Below are 17,761 nucleotides of genomic sequence, written 5' to 3' on the forward strand. Positions count from 1 at the left end.
TTGCAAGAAGCAGTCTGCTATTGCATTATCATCTACAGAGGCTGAGTACCGTGCAGTAGTGTTAGCCAGTCAGGAGGTTTTATGGCTTCGGCAGTTGATGACAGAGTTTGGGTTTCCTCCAGATTGTCCCACTCTTCTTTGGTGTGACAATCAGAGTGCCATTCACATTTCTTGCAACCCAGTGGAGCATCAACGGACAAAGCACATTGAAATCCACATGCACTTCATCAGGTAGTTGATTCAGGATGGTTCACTCATCTTGGAGTATATTCCTACAGAGGAGCAGGTTGTAGACATCTTCACTAAACCTTTGGCATCTCCGCGCTATCTTCAGTTGTGCTCCATGCTTGGGGTGAAGGAAGTTGTCCTTGGGGGGTCTCAGTGAGGCCTTCCTTCCTTCATGTTTTCTTTTCAGCATGATTCTTTATCTCTTTTTGGAGAGGAGTTTTTTCCCACTGGGTTTTCTCCTTTACTCCGCTTTATAGAGATTTTCTTGTATTCGGGTACCTGATCAGGCCTTGTTGCCGGGACCCTCTTTTGCATTGTAGTTCCTTTTCTTTCTTATGCATTGTTTGTAGCTGCATTGTAGCTCATCTTAAGGGGGGGTGTTAGAGTAAAGTAATTAATTAACTTTACTCTCCTCTTAATATTTCTCTTTATGCATACATTAGTCATTTAATAATTAATATTTAATTATTAAATGCTCTCACCTTAGGGTTAGGTTTTCCTTTCAGTGTTGATCTCCTTTATAAGGATTGATCTCTTGTATTATTGTCATATTCTTGATTCATTTTTCTCTGATAATAAATCTTTTCACTTTGTCAGAGCCAAAACCCTTGTATTCGTTCTCTCTCTTTCTCTGTGACAGGTTTCTTTGGGTTCTATGGATTTGTATTTCTCAAATCCTACACTTACTCTCAGGATGAGTCAAGAGTTGGAAGCCAGAAGAACAGCTGAAGACACAATTATAGATAAGGAGCATGAGATTATTAAGCTAAACAGAGAGATTAGTACCTTGCATGCACATCTTCAAGAGGAAAAACAGGAAGTGAAAACTCATCTAGACATGGCTATGTCTCTTAAAGAGAGTCTTATGAAAAAGAATGAAGATCTTACTAAGGAGTTGGATGATGCTAATGAGATATTGGCTAAATACAACAAGAGAATTACTATGCTTGATGAGAAGATTCAATCACAAAGTAAGAACAAAGATACACATTGGTTGGGATACACAACCTTTGAACAAGGAGAACCATTAGGTACTAAGGACACCTTGCATGAAGACAAATCTACACCAATGAAGAAAAAGAAGAACACTGATAAGGGAACCTACAAACTAGTATGCTTTAACTATCACAAGGTAAGTCATACTGCTAATGTTTGTAAAAATAGATCCAATGTTGTTAATGGTAATAGACCAAATACATATGATGGATATAAGTCTAGTACTTTTAATGGTTATTTCTATAATTGTAACAAGTATGGGCATAGAGTTGTTGAGTGTAGGTCTAGAGTGAACGATAAAAGATCTTACATGGGTCAGAGGTCTAATGGTGAATGGAAGAGATCATACTATGATTGGAGAAACCCTACTGGCAGAGACCTTATGTGAACTGGGCTAGTCCTTATGAAATGGAGAATAGATGGAATGTGATTTGCAACATTTGTCATAACTATGCACATGTAGCTATGAATTGTAGAAGAATTGGTAGAGGCAATGTTGGACCTTGGAGAGCATCTGGAATGGCATGTTTTCATTGTCACAAACCAGGACACCTTGCAAAGTTTTGCAGAGCTAAAATGAATAAACCAGTTAATTAGTCTATTGATCGAAAAGGAAAGAAGAAAGTAGATATGGAGAAAACCGGGAATGAGATGAACAATATTTGGAAAAAGAAAAGTGAGGAGAGACCATCTAAGGACTCTAATTCTTCACCTAGCATGGAGAATCCTTCACCGGAAAACTAAGCTATGTATGAGGCTTAGGGGGAACATATTGTCAAATCCATTTCTGGATCCCCTGAATGGTATGTGGTAAGTTAAATCTGCATACTTTGATGCATAATATTGTTATGAAGTGATTTTATGATCAAACTAGTAAACTGAATGTGATATGTGTGTCGGTATCAAGTTTTAGAGTTGAACAATGAGTAGGGTATGTTCAACCGGTTTAGTAAAAGGAAAATAATAGTTATTAGTTAGTTTAATATTTTTTCACTTAATATTGTTGAGAGAACATCTGGAGAATGTCAAAAATATTGAAGAGCTTTTGACTGCTACTTTGATTAAAGTTGATAGCAGATTGTTGAGATTTATGAATCAGTGGAAGAGCATTCTCACTAGAAACCCTAGTTGTAAACAAATCTGATGATACCAATAGATCTAGTGAAGCAAATGATGATTAAAAACTTGTGATTATTGAACCGGAAGTGCAGAAAGATGTTGAGAAGAATAGTGTAGATGATGATGCTTAACTGACAGATAATGAAGATGAAGATGAAGGAGAAGACTATGGTGAAACCTTTGTACTGGTATCAAGACTTGAAGGTGTTAGAATTTTGCTTGCCGTTGCTATTTTTTTAAGTATTTAAGGTATATCAGATGGATGTTAAATCAACTTTTATGAATGGTATCTTGGAAGAAGAAGTATATAGAGAACAACCAAATGGGTTTGGATTGAAGCAAGCTCCCAGATCATGGTTTGAAAGATTACATGCACATCTGATCAAGATAGGATTCCAAAGAACTAGTGAAGATAATAACATATATTTGAAGACTGATGAAGGCAAAATATTAATTGCTGAAGTTTTTTTTGATGATATAATATTTGGGGGAAATGATGACATGTGTATGTCTTTTGCAGATGAAATGAAGAAAGAATTTGAGATGTCTCTTATCGGTGAGATAAAATTATTTATTGGTTTACAGATTCAACAACTGGAGAATGGAATATTTATCTATCAGACTAAGTATGTAAAAGAATTCTTGAAAAGTTTTGGCATGGAAGATTGTAAACCGGTTGGTACTCCGATGGTGACAGGTTGTAAATTGTCAAAACAAGATGATTCATGTCGTCTATGGATGAGAAAGAATGCAAGTCTATGATTGGAAAGTTGTATTATGTTGTTCACAATAGACTAGACATTGCACATACTATTGGATTGGTTGCAAGATTTCAGAACGATCCTAAGGAGATACACATGGTAGTGGTAAAAAGGATATTCAGGTATTTGAAAGGAACAATTGGTTATGGTTTGTGGTATCCTTACAATGATAATTTTTCTTTAAAAGTTTTCACATATGCAAACTAGGATGGAAATGTTGATGACTGGAAAAGCACAACTGGTGGAGCTTTCTTTTTAGGAGAAAGATTGGTGTCTTGGATAAGAAAGAAACAATCTTGTATTTCACAATCTACAACTAAAGTAGAATATGTGGCAGCATCAATGAATTGTACTCAGGGTATATGGATGAGACATTTTTTGGAAGGTTTTAAGGAAGAAATGTCTGAACCGTTGATTATTCATTGTGATAACACTAGTGCTATTAATATTTCAAAAAATCATGTATTACATGCAAGAACAAAGCACATTGAATTGAAGTATCACTTTCTAAGGGTAAGAGTACAAGAGAGGAGAGTAAAAATAGAGTATGTGTCTAGCAAAGAGAAGTTAGAAGATATACTCACTAAACCTTTGCCTAAGACAACCTTTGAATATCTTAGAGGTAGATTAGGGGTTGTACCCCTGAGAAATATCAACTAAGATTCTAGTGATGCATCAATCTGATGAATTCATTGAATATATTTCAGTTTTTGATTGATGTGAAGTGGGCTACTCCTCAAGGGGAGTAGCTACGATGAGAAAAACAAAGATGGTAGCAACACAGATGAAGAAAACAGAGGTATTTGCACCTTTGGCATTGTTGTGAAAGGAGGAGAAGAACTAGTTGAGAAGAAGAAGAAATAGATAACCGATAGAAGAAATACAAAAAAGATGTTGAGAAGAAGAGAAAGTATAGAACAAATCAGTCCAGTTCAACATGATGAGGTTTTTCAGTGCTTCCATCAATGCCAAAGGGGGAGAATGTTGGCATATTGACATAGCTAATAATGCGACTGGATATTGGCATAACTATTGATGATATTCATGAACTGGTATAAGGACTATTGGTGATGATATAGTTGAGATGTTGTTTGATGAGTTGATGATCAGTTTGTGTTGTCATTGATGGCAAGTATGGTTACATTGTTTTATCATGGTATTTAAGTAGTTTATGATTGACCAGAAAGCTATGGAATGGATTTGACAGTTAACTGGCAAATAGGACTTTAACCAATAAATGTAAAACTGCGTTATGCTTAAGTAATTAGATCTAAAGATTGTTGAGGAATTTGGTGTCATGGTTTGGAATATGTGTTTGTAACATTGTAATGATATTATGATTGTAACCACATCATGTTTTGGCTACCGGAAGTCTTTTTTGTGATTGAGTGGTTTATTTTATGTAAGGTGTTAGTAGGGTTTAAGAATCGGTATTCAAATCTTATAACGGGTAATGATTTTGAGTTTGATGGTCTATTACATTATGTTTGTAAAATGGTGATGGCATGGCTGAATCCACGTGAAGTATTAAAATGTTGTTTTAGCACAATTACAAATGGAATCTCTTGGGAAATAACAAAGAACATAGAAGAATGTTTTAAGGGCTTGATTGCTTATCAGATCAAAGTGTAGTGATGATTTATGATCATTCAATGACTATAATTGATTTATAATTTATTGTAATGATCCATATGATGATCTGTAATAATTTGTAAAGATATGTGATTATCTATGATGTAAATCTTAGTATGACATTAGGGTTTTGTAACCAACTAATTTGCAAATTCTATTTAGGGTAAGTCTGTGATGATTTACTGTGTCGGTGATCAAAACAAAAGTGTGTGACCAAACCAATGTATGTGTGTCTGCAAGAGAGAATCAAATTGGAGTAGAAAAGGATATGTACAAGCAAGTAGAGAGTGCTATTTTTAGATCATACATTTTCTATTCCCTACCAATTGGAGTAGACTCAAAATCCCTTAATAGAGTAGGTCTTGACAGGCCTGATTTTATAAATCCCTTCATTGGGTGACTCATTAGCTTGGGTTCTAAATCATTTCAAAAGGTTACTCCTAATAGAGTAAATCTCCTAACAAGGCTGAGGTAAATACCTTAACCGGGGACTCCTAATAGGGTCTACTCCTAACCGGGCTAGGCTCCTAACAGGGTGCATTCCAAAAGAGTGCAAAAAACTTGTGGCTACCAATTCCCACCATAGTTTTTCCCATTTTTTTTTCCACATGAAAATATTGGTGTTCATGTGTTGATTGATTTCTTATGTGTTGAGTTGATATCTTTCTATAACATGCATGTTGATGAACACTTAAATGAGTAGTTTGATAAATTTTATTAGTAGGTTGATATTAGTGGCTATCGGTACTAGTTATGATCTATTTTGGTGAAGAATTGATCATTTTGGTTTAAGATTTCAGTTTGTTGTTAATATTGATTCATCCCCCCTCTCAGTATTAATCGAATCTTGTAAATAATAGTTGGATGTGCTCTTTTGATTATCTCTCTACCATTGGGTTTCTTTCCCTCTTCTCCTACAGAGGTGGAGATTATGGTGAAGCTTGTTGGCATAGAGTGTTTCTGGTTCTGGCATCTCTTTTTGTTCAAGGTTTTGGGAGACTTTTCAAAACCCTTCCTTCTAGCTAAGCATCATGAGATTATTTGTTGGTTGTTGCACTATGTCTCTCTATGGATGGTCTCTTTCCTTCTATCTCCTATTGAGGTGGTGTTAGAATAACCAGTGGACAATTGAGAAGGGGGGTGAATCAGTTGTCAACAGATTATATTAATCAAACCACTTTATAACCTGTAACAGGAGCACATAAACCTGAATACAGGAATACTAGAAATAGATATCGGTAAGCAATAAAACTTAAGAATGAAACAAATAATTAACACAATTCAACCATACCACATAACACCATGATTTGTACGTGGAAAATCTAGTAAAGGTGAAAACCATGGTGGGAAGCCTACCCACAGTCAGATAATACTTCTGCAGAAAGTATGTGATATAATGAGGGGCGTGCACATGCAGGAAGGCACACTATTGAGAGCATACTGCTCATTACAAAGGAGTCACACATATTATAGAGAGGTTATAACCACCTCGATATAATTGGAGAATAATCCAAAAGAATGAACTGCCAGAGATAGCATCTACCATGCTTGATTACAGTCCCAGTTAAGCTCAATACCGAAGGCCTTTGACCTCTTACATAAACCCAATTTGATCTTCAATGATTAACCAAATCTCCTGCCTGAATGATATTACATTATTCGCACATTACATTCCTTTTCCACGATCTACAATGAGATCGTACATTAATTTATACAAACCCTAAGGCCTAAACCAATTAGGTCAGCCACCTAAAAGATATTACAATAAGATCATTACATATATCCACATTACAATGATATTCCATGTCGGCTTTAGTCTTAAACAAGAATAACCAATTCATAAATCATTGTGGTAATGTGTAGAGAACACATTACATGATACCGGTCCATAACCTAGATAGGTATGAGACCTAATCTAGGTCCACCATGCCAAAGCGATGTCTCCATTCAGTCGAGGTATGAATAAAGATCATCTTCAGCATCCTAAATTCCATCTAGAAGTCGCACCAACACCACTTGTGCATCTTGTCAAAGATTCTCAGTAAATGCTTTGTCAGTAAAACCTTAAACCCTTACTAATATAGGCTTACTAGAGTGTATGATAGCATCTGATCACCAAGTTGATACCAACTGACCAAAATATTTTTCATTGATCCAAACATGTCGGTAGTGTCTAATAGATAGTCCCTTCTACCAGTAACACTAGATCTTATGTCGGTAACTGAAACTTGATTGTCGGTAGCCAATCATAATAGCTAGTGTTGACATTAATGAAAAAACATCAATGCAACACATAATCAATTCCTTCATATTTCCAACAATCTTCCCCTTTGGGATTGATAGAAACACTAGATGTGAAAAAGAAAACATCTAAGTGCCAAGAAATGCCAAACATTTCTCATAGAAGATATAACAATGAAAAACTAAAAAATCCCAACAACTCCTCCTGAGGAGTGTAGTCCAGTCTAAATCTCTCTCCCATATAAAAAATTATTTTTCACATCATGTATATCTCCCCCTTTGATATCAATGCCAAAGATATGACATAGATATCAAAATCCTCTAAATCTCAAAGTTGACTACTCCCCCTAAGTAGCATGACCACTACACAAATCCGGAGCGAAGGATAAAGTTGATAATGTATATTGGACTGATGCACTGCTCCATCAGTTAAGTTTCTGATGGAGGCGTATATATCCCTAACCTGTCTCTCAAATACTCAAATGATTCCTTAGACAACCGATTAGTGAATATATCTACACATAAAATAATTTGACTTCCTTTTCTTCCACCTTGTCCTTGAGAAAGTTATATTTTATTGATATGTGCTTAGTCTTAGAGTGAAATACTGGATTCTTAGACATGTCAATAGCTCCAGATTTATCACAATAGATAACTACCGATTCACTACAGTTTACCTTGATATAATTCAACATTTGCTTCATCCACAAGACTTGTGTACAATTATTTGTTGTTGCAACATATTCAGCTTCTACTATAGATAAAGAAATGCATGACTATTTTTTGTTGATCCATGAAACTAATTTCTTTCCAAGAAAGAAATCTCCACCAGAAGTTCTCTTTCTGTTATCAGTATCTCCTGCCCAATTTGAATCTGTATATGCACATAAAGTGAAGTTATCATCTCTAGAATACCATAAGCCATATTTTGTTGTTATTTGCAAATATCAAAATATCCTCTTTACTGCACATTAATGATTTTCTATAGGATTACTTTGATATCTTGAAATAATACTTACTACATTCATAATGGTTGGTCTAGTCTAAGTTAGATATAGAAAGCCACCAATCATAGACCTATACCTTGTTGAATTTACCGGTGCAGATGTGTCTTTGATAGATAATTTCTCACTTCTCACCATAGGAGTACTTACCAGCTTGAAATTATCCATACCAAACTTCTTCAACAATTCTATTAGATAATTTGTTTGACAGATAAAAATGGCTTTGTCAATTTGAGTAATCTGCAAACCTAAGAAAAATCTCATTTCACCAATCATGGACATTTCAAATTCATCCTTCATATTATTAGAGAATTCCATACACAATTTGTCTTCACCTCCAAAAATGATATCATCAACAAATACTTCAATAATCAAAATATCATCATCAGTGATCTTGTAATATAAATTACTATCAACACTGCCCTTAGTAAAAACAAGCTTCAAAAGATATTTATCCAACCTTGCATACCAAGCTCTAGGAGCCTATTTCAATCCATATAATGTTTTCCTTAACCTGCAAACCATATCTTTGTAATCTTACAATGAAAATCCATCAGGTTGCTCAATGTATACTTCTTCCTCAAGTTCACCATTCAAAAATGCACATTTAACATCCATTTGATAGACCTTATAGTTCTTATATGTTTCATAGGCAAGAAATAGTCTAACAACTTCAATTCTAGCTACAGGTGCAAATGTCTCACCATAATCAATTCCTTCCATTTGAGAATATCCTTTAGAAACCAGTCTAGCCTTGTTCCTTATAACTTGACTATCCTCATTTAGTTTATTTCTAAAAACCCATTTAGTTCCAATAACATTCTTATTTTTAGGCCAGGGAACTAAAGTCCAAGTGTTATTCTTTTCTATCTGATCTTATTCATCTTCCATAGCCTTTAACCAATATTTATCTTTGCTAGCCTCAATAACAAATGTCGGTTCAACTTGAGAAATAAGACACACCTCTTCATTTGTCAGTCTCCTTGTAATAACTCCCTTGTGTCTATCTCTAATGATTTGATCTTTAGAATGATTTAATCTTACATACCTTGGTGTCTTCTGTACTTCAGGTTCTCTGATCTTATCATCAGTCATAGTTTAATTTTTTGATTATGTTGGTGTAACTGTTTCAGTGTCTTGTATCGGTTGAGGCATTTCCAGTTCAGTTATGATCATTTCCACTATCGGTTCTCTGTCATATGATATGGATTGATCTTTGTATTTCTCATCCACTTTCACATTTGTGCTCTCCACAATTTTCTAAAATCTTTTGTTATAACATCTATATGATTTTCTCTTAATTGAATATCCAAGAAATATCCCTTCATCACATCTAGGATCAAACTTGCCAATTGAATCATCCCTTTTGATATAACAAATACTTCCAAAAATTCTAAAATATTTAAGAGTAGGTGTATGTCCAAACCATAATTCATAAGGAGTCTTACCGGTTTCACCTTTGATATGAACTTTGTTGAATGTGTAGACTGTTGTACTTATTGCTTCTCTCCAATAGATATGAGACAATTTGGCTTCCATCAACATAGTTCTTGCTGCATCCAAAATGGTTCTATTCTTCCTTTCCACTACTCCATTTTGCTAAGGAGTCTCGGGTGCAAATAATTATCTCCTAATTCCATTTGTCTCATAATAACTATTAAATTCATGAGAAGTGAACTCTCCACCTTGATCTAATCTTAGACATTTGGTTTTTAATCTAGTTTCCATTTCAACCATCACTTTAAAGATCTTGAATTTCTCAAAAGATTCAAACTTCTAGGATAATCATCAATTATTAGCATGAAGTATCTACCACCTTGAAATATCCTGGTCTTTGTTGGACCACATAAGTCAGTATGAATCAAATCAGGCACACCATTAGATTTATCATGTATTCTATTAAAAGAAGTTCTAACTTGCTTTCCCAATTGACATTGCTTACATACTAGATTATGAGGATTTATAATCTTAGGTATATCTCTAACTACCTTTGTTGAGTTGATCTTAACAATACAATTAAAATTAACCTGACACAACCTCTTATGCCATAACCAACTCATCAATATGAGAAATCAAACATGTCTTATTACCAATGCTCAAGTGAAAGATATTACCTCTAGTCTGAATACCAGTTGCAATCTTCAAACCAGTTATGTTAATAATTTTGCATTTTTTATCTTTGAACTGAAGTTGGAATCCCTTGTTCAGCAATTGACCAACACTTAAAATATTATGATTTAAACCTTCTACATAATAGATATTATCAGTATATGCTTGCCATCCAGAGAAATAATACCTCTACCTTTGATCATACATGCTATGTCATCTCCGAATTTGACTTAACCGCCATTGAATTCTTGTAGGGACATAAAAAAAATTTATCTCCTGTCATATGATGTGATCATCCACTATCAATTACCCATTCATTATTGTCTTCAACTTTTGATGAATAATTATGAATCACTTAGTACCAAACCGGTACCGAGAGGGGGGGGGTGAATCAGTACAGATAAAAACTTTCTTAGAACCAGTTTGACTGCTGGTAAATAGTAACACCGGTTTAAATCCAGGCACTACTGGTACCACACAGTGAGAGTATGAAAGACATAAACCGGTAAACACTTAGATCTCTACACAATCTAAGATATCATTTCCACTTCACCCGTATACATAAACAAGTAATATATCATCAGAAATATAATGATTGCCGGTTCAATGTGCCTTACCACTTGACAAAAAATATTAAAGCATCACATGAAAAGCATCACACATGACACACAGATTTTTCACGTGGAAGGCCAACTGGAAAAAAACCACGATGGGGATGAATACCCACAAGCTGTTCTTTGAACTCTTTTGAATTCCGCTCTGTTAGGAGCCTAGTCCAGTTAAAGACTTTTACAATAGGTTCTGCTAGGAACCAATCCTGCTAGGGATCACTCGGTTAAGGGATGGCTAAATACCTGGTTAAAGGTTAGAACCCTGTTAAAGGTTACCTCGCAAGAGGATTTGAAGAACTCATTGAATCGAGTCACCCTATTAAAGGATTTACACAAAAGCCTGTTAAAGCTACCCAGTTAAGGGATTTTCCAACTGCTGAAATGGTTAGAAGTCAACAGGTAATACACTGATCTGATAACAACACTTAATGCCAAGGCAGATCCACTTTAGCTCCTTTTCTTTTGCAATCACACTCTGCAGGTATCAATACACTTCTCCAGTCTAGCAAGAATCAAGTATCTCTTCACTTGGATATACACATAGCATTTGCCAACAACAAAAAAATGAAAAACAACATCGACCTTATAGGAAACAGATAGGTTGGTAGCATAAACCTTAAACCCTTAACATTTAGGTTTAACAATTCAATCGGTTCAATCCTGACCGTTAATCATACTGCATTGAATATAATAGTCTTGAACATATCTCGAGACATTCTCCAATGTTCATTATTTGCCGCTTCAGGAATTAGATAACCCATCATGCACTCTCCACTATTTACAGAGACTTTGCACATTCTCGAGGTAGATAGGATCAATCTTCACGGAAGATCCTCAAGGAAATCTTTCATGCACACAAGGCCGACATGGCAACACTATCTAGTCTTCATTACAATGCTAACTCATAACAAGATGTCATTAGTTGAATCACACAGGCTTGGAATGCATCAACCGGTAGTTATGATAAATGAAACCCCGATAGAAAACTTCCCATATACCGGTTCACATTATCATACTGGTTCTCACATATACCAATTCACAATATCATACCGGTTCCCTTGCTAGTTTGCTTACTTCAATATATTGACATCAATGACAACATAAAATATCATCATGTCATCAAATTCTAGACATATGCCAACAATCTCCCCCTTTGGCATTGATGGCAATATACAAATATATCTCTCTGCTTCACATCTTCTCCCCCTTTGACAACAATTCCAAAGTGAGGGCACAAACAACTATGTTCCACTATGCTGCTCCCCCTAAGGAGTAGCATCCTTCAACACACCAATCTCGAAAAAATATTTATCAATGCAATACCTAACTGATGTGGAGCACACACCTTTAGTTCACCTCTTGAAGGGGAATCACCCCTAATTCACCTCCTAAATAGGTAAATGCAGCCTTCAATAGAGGCTTGGTGAATATGTCTGCTAACTGCTCCTTACTGGAAACATGGTCCAATACAACCTCTTTGTTTTGAACCTTCTCCCTCAAGAAATGATACTTGAGCTCGAAGTGCTTGGTTCTAGCATGTAAAACTAGATTCTTGGAAATGTTAATTGTACTTGTGTTGTCAAAAAATATGCTTACCGGTTCAAATACAGGAACTTTGAAGCCACTTAATACATGCTTCATCCAAATTATCTAGTTGCAGTTCATAAATGCTGCAACATATTCCACTTCTATTGTAGACTGAGAGATACAACTCTGCTTCTTACTCATCCATGAGACCAGTCTACCACCAAGAAAGAATGCACCACCGGTTGTGATTTTCCGTTCATCCACATTATCAGCCCAATCAGCATTTGTAAACACTTTCAGGTTGAAATCATTATTGTATGGATACCATAATCCATAGTCAATAGTCCCCTTCAGATATGTAAGAATCCACTTGACTGCTACCAAGTGGGATTCTCTTGGACTTTTCTGGAACCATGCAATAATTCCTACTACATGTGCAATGTTCAGTCTGCTATGTACTACATAGTGCAACTTACCAATCATTGATTGGTATTCCTTCTCATTCACCAATGTTGAGTCATCCTCTTTTGATAGTTTACAACCAGTCACCATCGGTGTACCAACTAGTTTGCTGTCTTCCATGCCAAAGGTCTTCAACACCTCTTTGACATACTTGGACTGAGTGATAAAGATACCATCTTTCATTTGTTGAATTTATAGTCCAATGAAGAACTTAATCTCCCCTATAAGTGACATCTCAAATTCCTTCTTCATCTCATGTGCAAAGTCATGACTCTTTTTGTCATCTCCACCAAAAATTATGTCATCAACAAGTACCTCACAGATCAAAATCTGATCTCCTTCTGACCTCAGATAGATATTGCTATCTTCACTTGTTCTTTCAAATCCAATCTTCACAAGATGGGAGTGTAAGCATTCATACCATGCTCTAGGTGCCTGCTTCAATCCATACAGGGCTTTATGTAGCCTACACACCATGTCGTTGTCTTCTGATAGGGCAAACCCATCTAGTTGCTCTATATACACCTCCTCTTCAAGTATTCCATTCAGAAATGCAGATTTTACATCCATTTGATATACTTTGAATCCCTTGACCGCTGCATAAGCAAGAAGCATATGAACTCCTTCCAATCTAGCTACTGGAGCAAAGGTTTCTCCATAGTCTTCTCCTTCTTCTTGAGCATATCCCTTACACACCAGTCTAGCTTTGTTTCTTGCCACTATGCTATCTTCATTCAGCTTATTTCTAAAAACCCATTTGGTGCTAATGACATTTTTATGCTCAGGTCTGGGTACCAAAGACCATGTACCATTCTTTTCTATCTGGTCAAGTTCCTCTTCCATTGCCTTGATCCAGTCTTCATCATTATGTACCTCTTTAAATTTTTTAGGCTCAAATTCAGAGATCATGCAAGAATTTTCTCTGACCTTTCTTCTTGTAAGAATTCATGCATCCTTGTCTCCTATGATCTACCTTGGATCATGATTCAACTTTACATACCTAGGAATGATCTTAGCTGTTTCCTCTTGCTTTTCTTCTTCATCCTCATCTTCATCAGCATCAGCATCTACTAAGGGTAGTGTTGATAGTAATTTATATTATAAAATCACTAATGATGATATGCTGATTATTGAAGTATTTGTTGATGACATTATTTTTGGAGGTGAAGATATGTTATGCATGGAATTTTCTAAGAATATGGAGAAAGAATTTGAAATGTCTATGGTTGGAGAGATGAAATTTTTCTTAGGTTTGCAGATTACTCAGACTGATAAAGGTATTTTCATCTATCAAACTAAGTATGCTAAGGAATTGTTGAAGAAATTTGGTATGGGAGAATTTAAACCATTAAGTACTCCTATGGTTACAAGTGAGAAATTGACAAGAAAAGATGTTTCTGCACCGGTAAATCCTACAAGATACAAATCTATGATTGGAGGTCTGCTTTATTTGACTAGGACTAGTCCTGACATAATGAATGTTGTTTGTAATGTGTCAAGATTTCAAAGTGATCCTAGAGAAAATCATGAGTATGCGTTGAAAATGATTTTTAGATACTTGCAAGGTACATCAGAATATGGTTTGTGGTACCCTTTGTTAGATAGTTAAAATAACTAGAAGAAAACTGAGAAGGGGGGGGGGGGTGAATCAGTTGTCACATACCAAAACCATTAGCAATTAAAACATTAATACTAAAACCCAAAACATTAATACCAGAATAGCAGTTAAACAAATTAAGAATAAACAACAATCACAAAATTAATATCATCCACATGACACCAAGATTTATAAGTGGAAAACCTGATAAAGGAAAAAACCATGATGGGAAGCCTACTCATAGTCAGATAATACTTCTGCAGTAAGTATGTGAATTAGATTTGAGGGTCTTGCACTTGTAGGAAGGCCAACAACCTAGAGCGCACTGCTCATCACAAAAGGAGTCTCACTGACTACATAGAAATTTAGACTACGATCTGTAAAAGTGTTGAACTGCAAAAGACAACATCTCCTATGCCTAAGTACAGTTTCAGTTAAGCTCAATACCAAAGGAATAAATCCTCTACAGAAACCCAATTTGATCTCCAATGATCGACCAAATCTTCTACCTAAATGATATTACACTATTTGCACATTACATATCTATTTCACATTCCTATGACTAAACATGATGATCTACAATGAGATCTTATATTATATATACAAACCCTTGACCATAAACAATTAGGTCGGCCACAAGACAACAAACCAATTACATAATTACAAACCATGTTGGCCTTAGACCAAACAAATAATATCCAACACATAAGACATCCCAGAAACACATCGAGAGGTCCAGTCCACACGTTTCAATAAATCCGGTCCATAACCTAGATCAACCAAGACCTAATATAGGTCCACACGCTAAAGCAATGATCTCCATCTACCAAGTCTCGAACATGATCACTATTAGCATCTTGAAACTCCACTAGAAGTTGCACCAACACCACTTATGCAATTCATCAAAAGCTCTACCGGTGAAACCCTTGCCGGAACCAAAAACCAGGCTTCTAAGCAAACTGGATAGCATCTGATCACCAGACCAAAACCAACTTACTGAATATGAACATTACTATCATGAACAAGCCAATTACATAACCAAATCATACCGGAGCCTACTAGATCATGTCGGATCCAAACCAACTAGAAACTACTCAACCTACTGGGACTGAAAGGGTGCCGACAAAGCATCCAAGTAGCTAGCATTGGCATCAATGACAAAACATCAATGCAACACATAATCAATTCCTCCAACTGCCCAACAACCTTAATATTGTTAATTATCAAAATAAAATAGTGAATCTATAACTTCTTTTTTAATTCATAAATAGAAGTATTGTTTCTATAACTAGAATGAGCTTCCTTGACAATAGTTAAGAGTTTCCTACCATATTTTCAATGCATCCAATATTATTACTTAATACCAAGCTTATTAATTCAACTAGTTACATAGTTGCCTTCCATAAAAGTATGCCCTATTTGTATTTGGGTGAAATTATATAAAGTAGATTTGTTGCTTTCAGTCACACTTCTTATCTTCCAAGGAGGAACTTTACAGTTATATAAAATGTCAATTTTGAATTTGGAATACCCTTCATTTTCTACTTTTTGATATCTATTTCCTTTGATTATGGATGGGGAGGTTAACCAAAGAGAGCTGCTACCTTGTTTAAGGGCAGTCAGATGTTGTCCTAGTTGGCTTCATGCTTTGTTCATGTTGTCTTCTAATCAATTTAGACACCTAAGCTCTCTAGGAGTGCTCCCAATCCAGATGTGGTCATTGATTGCTCAAGCATGGTTGAGATAGTGAATCTATAACTTCTTTTTTAATTCATAAATAGAAGTATTGTTTCTATAACTAGAATGAGCTTCCTTGACAATAGTTAAGAGTTTCCTACCATATTTCCAATGCATCCAATATTATTACTTAATACCAAGCTTATTAATTTAATTAGTTACATAGTTGCCTTCCATAAAAGTATGCCCTATTTGTATTTGGGTGAAATTATATAAAGTAGATTTGTTTCTTTCAGTCACACTTCTTATCTTCCAAGGAGGAACTTCACAATTATATAAAATGTCAATTTTGAATTTGGAATACCCTTCATTTTCTACTTCTTGATATCTATTTCCTTTGATTATGGATGGGGAGGTTAACCAAAGAGAGCTGCTACCTTGTTTAAGGGCAGTCAGATGTTGTCCTAGTTGGCTTCATGCTTTGTTCATGTTGTCTTCTAATCAATTTAGACACCTAAGCTCTCTAGGAGTGCTCCCAATCCAGATGTGGTCATTGATTGCTCAAGCATGGTTGAGATAGTGAATCTATAACTTCTTTTCTAATTCATAAATAGAAGTATTGTTTCTATAACTAGAATGAACTTCCTTGAGAATAGTTAAGAGTTTCCTACCATATTTCCAATGCATCCAATATTATTAATTAATACCAAGCTTATTAATTTAATTAGTTACATAGTTGCCTTCCATAAAAGTATGCCCTATTTGTATTTGGGTGAAATTATATAAAGTAGATTTGTTGCTTTCAGTCACACTTCTTATCTTCCAAGGAGGAACTTCACAATTATATAAAATGTCAATTTTGAATTTGGAATACCCTTCATTTTCTACTTCTTGATATCTATTTCCTTTGATTACTGATGGGGAGGTTAATCAAAGAGAGTTGATACCTTGTTTAAGGGTAGTTAGGTGTTGTCCTAGTTGGCTTCATGCTTTGTTCATGTTGTCTTCTAATCAATTTAGACACCTAAGCTCTCTAGGAGTGCCCCCAATCCAGATGTGCTCACTGATTGCTCAAGCATGGTTGAGATTCACCAGGGTAAATCCAACCTTACAATCTAAACCTCCTAACAAGTGCTTACAAAGGTTGTAGCAGGTGTTTGTGTTATTTTACAAAGTCAATCAATTGGTTTTGAGTGAGGGTTTCATTTTTTTCCCCATCACTCCTTCCTTTTCCTACTTTCTAGGCCTGGTAGCCCTAGAGCCCCAATTAGCCCTACCTAACCGGTTTTTTGTGGATTTTCTTCCAACTTCTCCAAAAAACCACACAAAATCTTTGTTGATCAGAATACCCTTTTGGAAGTACTTTCCAACTTCTAAATTTAGGAATCTCAGTCTGACCGTATAGGTATGAAAACTGAGAAACTCTTGTTTTAGGTGGTTTTAGGCTTGTTTTGGTATTTTTCCAAGGGTTAGGTGTCTTCCTTGATCTTCCACACCTTCAAATTCATACATATATTCTTACACACATCACTTTTTTATCCCAAACACTTTGCAACTCCAACCCTTCTCATTCCCGCAAACACTTGCTAATCTCATTCAGTTCCTAATCAAACTATGACTGAGCTCGCCTAGGATATGATGCTCATTGGCCTTTCAATGATCTCCAAAGGAAAATAAGAGAGATATAAACTGTAAAAAGGTTCCATGGCTTGATTCCCAAGGGTTATTGAGAATAAATCAAAGGACTTCAAGCTGGAACCATGTTTGGGCCTCTCAAACCCTTACTCAGGCTCAGAG

The sequence above is a fragment of the Cryptomeria japonica genome, chromosome 2 (assembly GCF_030272615.1).
Source record: "Cryptomeria japonica chromosome 2, Sugi_1.0, whole genome shotgun sequence".
Classification (NCBI taxonomy): Eukaryota; Viridiplantae; Streptophyta; class Pinopsida; order Cupressales; family Cupressaceae; genus Cryptomeria; species Cryptomeria japonica.